Consider the following 6332-nt stretch of genomic DNA (forward strand, 5'->3'; position numbering starts at 1 on the left):
GGGTGGGAGGAGAGTTCTGAGCTTGTTCTTGGGGAAATCTTCACCCCTGTTGACACAGTCAGTCTCTGGCTGTAGGGCAAGGCAGGGGAGTCTCCTGGAGGGATGTTCTAGGGCTGGCTGAGAGGAGCTGTCAGGATGGCTCTCCTGGCTTCTCTGGTGTGGAGAAGGAGGACGTGCTTCCGAGCAGGGCTGCCCTGCTGCACCATGGCAGCGACAATGAAGGAGGGCTGCCTTCTGCGAGGGACTGTGGCAGGGTTTTGAAGACAGGTGGGTGTGCAGGCAGGGGTGCCCAGGGCTGTCCTTGAGAGCAGGGTCCCTGCACCCCAGGGGGCTTTGTGCCGGGGCAGGGACTCTGCTGCTTGCCAGGGTCAGCTCTCAGCCTGCCCAAGGAGTTCCCCCTCCCCGAGCTTCTGTGGGGAGAAGCTCTGGGGCAAAGGAGAGACTCCCCTCAGGGCAGGGTCCTTTGGCTCTTTTGAGAGTGTGCTGTGTGGGTCAGGGCTGCCCACAGCTGCAGATCTCCCCCAGAGCACTGGCAGAGGCAGCATTTACAGAGGAAAGACAAGGCAGGGGCTGCCTGGAAGATGAAGACATTGCAGGGTCTGTGCTCTCAGCTGTCTCCTGAGGGAAAGGAGCTGTCACTGTTCCACTGAGGAACCAGCAGATCTGCCAGAAAGCTCACAAAGTGCCTTCACCCCCTCCTCTCCCTACACACAGCACCAGCAGCACCTTTGCTTCCAGCATCAGGCTTTCTCTCATCTCCTCCTGAGGAGCCACAAAGAGGGAGATGGCCCTGGGCAGTGCCCTGCTGCCAGGAGGGGTCTGCAGGGCAGAGCTGAGCCCCCAGCGGGTGGGATGGGCTCTGGGAGCAGGGAGAGGGAGGAGACCTGGGCACAGAGAAGCGGCTCCTGGCAGGGGCAGCTCCAGGCAGCAGAGACATGGGCAAGGGCTGGGGGAAACTGCCAACACACACTGGGGAGGGGGCGCTCAGGCAGCTCTCCTTTGGTCCTTCACTGGGGATGTCTTCTGGGCATTCTCTGCTGGGCAATGAGCTGACTCTCCCCTCAGAACATCCCATCCTAGGGACCCCAGACTCTCTGCTTTGCCTGTCCTCTTGGCTTGCCAGCTGCCCCCAGAAAGGCAGAGCTCTCCTGTGGGATCCTAGGGAGAGCTGAGCCTTTCCTCGGGGGTCGGCACTCTCCTCACAGAGTCCTTTGCTTCTCTCTGTGAGGGGTTGTGTCCTGCTCTCTCCATCACAGCTCTAACTCTGGTTTGGGAAAGAGAATTTGTATATATGTCCTTTCAAACAGTGCTCCGCTGTTCCCATATGAGTTCAGTTATTTGTTTGTGTATTGGGGTTTTTTTGAGTGGAATTTGTGTGTGAAGTCCTCTTCAAGGCAGCACAAGCAGAAGCACAGGGCAGATGGAAAAAAGACTGATGGACACTGCAGCTCTCCTGACTCTGCACTAAACCACAGAGATCAGAGCCCTGTTTCCTGTCCTGTCTCAAGACTCCGGAGTTTCAATCATAAAAATTAGAATTTCTTCCTCTCAAAAGACCACTCACCAACTACGATTGTAGAAAAATCATAAAAAACAATCACTGAAAAGCAGACTGTCTTTGCTATAAGGCGTCTGTCCTAATTTTGTCTTGTTTTTTCCCTCCTTTGGACAGAGCCCCCATGCCCAGAGGCAGCAGATGTCCAACGGCAGCTCCATCAGCCAGTTCCTCCTCCTGGCATTTGCAGACACACGGGAGCTGCAGCTCTTGCACTTCGGGCTCTTCCTGGGCATCTACCTGGCTGCCCTCCTGGCCAACGGCCTTATCATCACCGCCATTGCCTGTGACCACCGCCTCCACACCCCATGTAGTTCTTGCCCAAAGGCAAACAAGGGCCCTTCAATGCCAGGAGAGGCTGTGAGGAGCCAGCAGGTAAAGGGACAGAAGACTGGAGAGTGGTTCAGGACACTTGGAAAGCTCCAGAGGCTTTCCCTGCCCTTTGTGACATTGGAGACACCCCTTGGTCCTTCCCAGCCTGGCCCTTTCTTACTGAGCCAGGAGGGAAGATGGAAGGGGGCTCAGCACCAGTGATCCCTTTCTGGCTGGGTCTGCTCCTCACCCCGACCAGCATGGCCAGTGCAGGGTCACCCCATGGCCCCAGGGCACCACAGCCCCCTCCCTCTGCAGAGCAGCACCGCCAGCTCAGGGCCCTGCAGGGAGCACAGGGTGGGAACCAGGAATGTCCAGCCAGGCCAGCCTGGACACGCTCACCTGGGGAAAGGCTGTCCCAGGAGAAGGGGTGTCCCTGGAGAAGAGCTAGGGAGCATTTCTGTGCCTGCAGGGAGGAATCCATGAGAAGGAGAAACCTCTTTCTGCAGGCCCCCACTCTGGGCCGGCTGCTCTGTGCCTGGAGCAGGACTCTTGTGCTGGCCTGGGGAGAGGGGCTGGCACTGAGGGGACACAGACCATCTGTGGCCCAGGCACTGCGGGAGGCCACCAAAAGAGGAGGGCTGAGGGGGACAGAGCCCTGAGGGATGCGAGGATACTTTGCCAGGACGATGTCTCCCCACCCTTGACCACACCTGTCCCATGCGGTTCCACCACAGTGGGGCCATTGGACCGTTAATGGGGCAGCAGGGTTGGCCTTCCCCTTGCTCTCCAGTTTCCCCGTCCCCTTACTCCTCGCTCAGGCACATCCCTCTAAACTCCCCAGGTGCTGCTTTGAGCTTCGGGCAGCTGGAAGAATGCCCTGGTCTTTCAGCAGGCTAAGAATCTCTTCAGCCAAATCCTTCCATGTGTTTACATCTATCATATCCCATCCATCTCTCTCCCATACTTGGAGTGAGGTTATCCCTTTTGGACAGTGACCCTCACTGGAGGAGGTTCACCAGGTCGAAGAAGCCCACGTCCCTCACCATCCCCAGACAGGGCTAGATGTGCTAAGCCCCAATCCTCAAAAATAAGAAATTTCAACTGAACTCAAGAAAACAGGTTTTGGCATCAAGGGCACATGACCCTGGCACAGGCTGCCCTGAGAGGCTGTGGAGTGTCCTGTTGTGGAGATACTAAAAACCAGCCTGGAGGTTATCTTAAGTGACCTGCTCTGGCTGACTCCCTCTAGGGCAGGGGGATTGAACTAGACGATCTCCAAAGATCCCTTTCAACCTACATGATTCTGTGAGGACATGGCAGTCCAGCAATGTCTTGGGTAGATGCTTGTGATGTGCCTTCTGCCTGAGAACCCAACAGGCCAGCAGCAGGCCAAGGTCTGGCATGTTATTGTGAGGTCACCGCTGCTCTAACAGTGGGCATCTGCTTTGGATGCTCATTTTGGGGTCACCCCTGTCTCTGCAGGTGGCAGGCCAACCCCAGGCTCAAGGCTGGGTTCGGTGCCAACGAGGTCCTTTCTCCATGAGTACCTGACAGGCCAGCAGCAGGCACATGGTGTGGATGTTGGTTAGGAGGTCAGTGCTGGCACAATCTCTGATAGGCCAGAAGCAGGCAGCTATTGATTTGGAGGTCACGTCTGCCCTAGTCCTTGATAGCCCCGCAGCAGGCGAATGGCCTGAATGGCAGTTGTGAGGGTGCTGCTGCCTGAGGACCTGAGAGACCATGAGCAAGCTCCTGGGTGTTTGAAGGCCTGTGTTCCAGAGCACCCCTTAGGCCAGCAGAGGGTTGATGACCAGGCTTGGTTCCTGTGAGGTCCCAAGTACGGGACATGCCAGCAGCATGGGTATGAATGTAACACACAGGATGGACCATGCCAGCATGTATGGAACATGCCAGCAGCTAGAGGTTGCTTCTGAGGTTATGGTTCCTTGGGCACATGATTGTCCAGCAGCAGGCTCATGACTGGGGTCTGTGTTTGTGAGGTCATTTCCTTCTGCATACCTTTTTAGGCCAGAATGAGGCTTGTGCCTGTGTTTGGTGCCTGTGAGGTCTCTCCTTCCTGGAAACTTTCCTGGACTCTTCCATAGGTGTTGGGACGTCCACACTAATGGTCCCAGGGCTTCAGCCAGCTTTTCCCTTCTCAGCAGTGAAGTGTCTTGGGATTTCTCTTCCCTGGGTTGGGATTTCTGGACTCACTGGAGGGATTTCCAGCAGAGCCAAGATGCCTGGGCACTTAACCCCAGTCCTGGATGGGGGTGGGCATGGCGAGTGTGTGATGCCCATCACTGTCTGGCGAGCTGGTATCCTCCATCCTATGGCAGCCATTGTATTTCCTGCAGCAGCAGGATCCCTTTCCACAAGTCCTGCAGAAGGAGTCTGAGATGAGTCCATGTCTTTGTGTGTCAAGGAGCAGAGTGTGAGGGTGGACAGACGTCAGTGAGTGTCGAACTGCCAGGGTGAGAGCAAGGTGGGGAAGGGAGATGGGTGTCTCCAGCCTGCAGGGAAAAAGAAGCAGCTGTGGGACAGCATAGGACAAGCTGTGGTGGAGATGGCAAAGGGCACTGGAAAGGCTGGAAGTCACCAAGAGAATGCAAGTCTTTGTCCCCTGGGGCACAGCAATGGTCTCTGCCACCAAGGCCTGTGAGGAGACATGTTGTCCTAAGGCACTTGGGGGGCGCCTCCTGGCCTCCTTGCACACCCCCAGCAAGGCTGGGCACTGTCCCACCGGTGTCCTTCACTCAGCATCACACCCCCCACCTCCCCCCACCTGCAGGGTCAGCTCTCATCCAGCCTGGCGAGACCCCATGGGCATGTGGGGACGCAGCAGGGAAGGGTCCTGCTATTGAGAGGGTGCTGCGTGGGTGAGAGCTGCTCACAGCTGCAGATCACTGCAGGACATTCACAGGAGACTTTTCAAGAAGCACAGCACGGCAGGGGCTACCTGAAAGGGAAGGACCCTCTTCTTCCAAACTTCTGCTCTGGGTTGTCTGGGTGGGTGATGGGACACAAAAATTCATCTCTCAGCTGAGGAGAAGGAATTGAAAATCCAACTCTGTTTCTTTTAGAGGTGAATAACCCAGGGAGTATTGGAAATCAACATCTGGATCTCTGCCCCTACAAAGATACTGCCCTCAGCAGCACAAAGCTGATCTCACAGAAAGGGTCTGAATGAAATTATTCCATGGAAAGAGAAGTCATTTTGGGGAAAATTTTGGAAAAAGGAATAGGATGGGATCAACGAAGTCTGCCTTAAGTTTTGAATGTCTTCTCCTCTTTAAACAGACCCCCATGCACGGACTAAGCACATGTCCAACAGCAGCTCCATCAGCCAGTTCCTCCTCCTGGCATTCGCAGACACACAGGAGCTGCAGCTCTTGCACTTCGGGCTCTTCCTGGGCATCTACCTGGCTGCCCTCCTGGCCAACGGCCTCATCATCACCACCATCGCCTGTGACCACCGCCTCCACACCCCCATGTACTTCTTCCTCCTCAGCCTCGCCCTCCTCGACCTTGGCTGCATCTCCACCACTGTCCCCAAATCCATGGCCAATTCCCTGTGGGACAACAGGGCCATCTCCTACTGGGGATGTGTAGCACAGGTCTTTCTCTTTTTCTTTTTTATGTCAGCAGAGTTTTATCTTCTCACTGTCATGTCCTATGACCGCTATGTTGCCATCTGCAAACCCCTGCACTACGGGACCCTGATGGGCAGCAGAGCTTGCGTCCACATGGCAGCAGCTGCCTGGGCCAGTGGGTTTCTCAATGCTCTGCTGCACACGGCCAGTACATTTTCCCTGCCCCTCTGCCAGGGCAATGCTGTGGACCAGTTCTTCTGTGAGATCCCCCAGATCCTCAAGCTCTCCTGCTCACATTCCTACCTCAGGGAAGTTTGGCTTCTTGTATTAGGTTGTTCTTTAGCTTTTTTTGTTTTGTGTTCATCGTGCTGTCCTATGTGCAGATCTTCAGGGCCGTGCTGAGGATCCCCTCTGAGCAGGGACGGCACAAAGCCTTTTCCACGTGCCTCCCTCACCTGGCCGTGGTCTCCCTGCTTGTCAGCACTGGATTATTTGCTCACTTGAAGCCCCCGTCCATCTCATGGTCATCCCTGGATCTGGTGGTGGCAGTGCTGTACTCAGTGGTGCCTCCAGCAGTGAACCCCCTCATCTACAGCATGAGGAACAAAGAGCTCAAGGACGCCCTGAGGAAGCTATTGGGATCCCATCTCCTTTAGATTAATAAGGCGCCCATTATGCCAATGGGGTTCCACTGTATCTCAGGAAAAGCCAGGATGAACTTTTTTTCATATGTTTCTTTACTTTCTCTTTGTGGGATTTTTTTTGGTTTTGTTTTTGTTTTATTTTGGTTTGGTTTGTTTCTTTGTTTTTATGTGTTGTTTTTTTTTGTTGGAGACCTGTGATGTTATTATTCTTGGCCTTCTACTTCT

General features: G+C 55.1%; 1 pseudogene; it reads left to right on the forward strand.

The window, feature by feature from the left end:
* The first annotated feature begins 5193 nt into the window (after nt 1-5193).
* On the forward strand, nt 5194-6119 carry LOC128903575 (olfactory receptor 14J1-like; annotated as a pseudogene).
* The last annotated feature ends 213 nt before the right edge of the window (nt 6120-6332 follow it).

This window comes from Rissa tridactyla, unplaced genomic scaffold (assembly GCF_028500815.1).
Source record: "Rissa tridactyla isolate bRisTri1 unplaced genomic scaffold, bRisTri1.patW.cur.20221130 scaffold_47, whole genome shotgun sequence".
Lineage (NCBI taxonomy): Eukaryota > Metazoa > Chordata > Aves > Charadriiformes > Laridae > Rissa > Rissa tridactyla.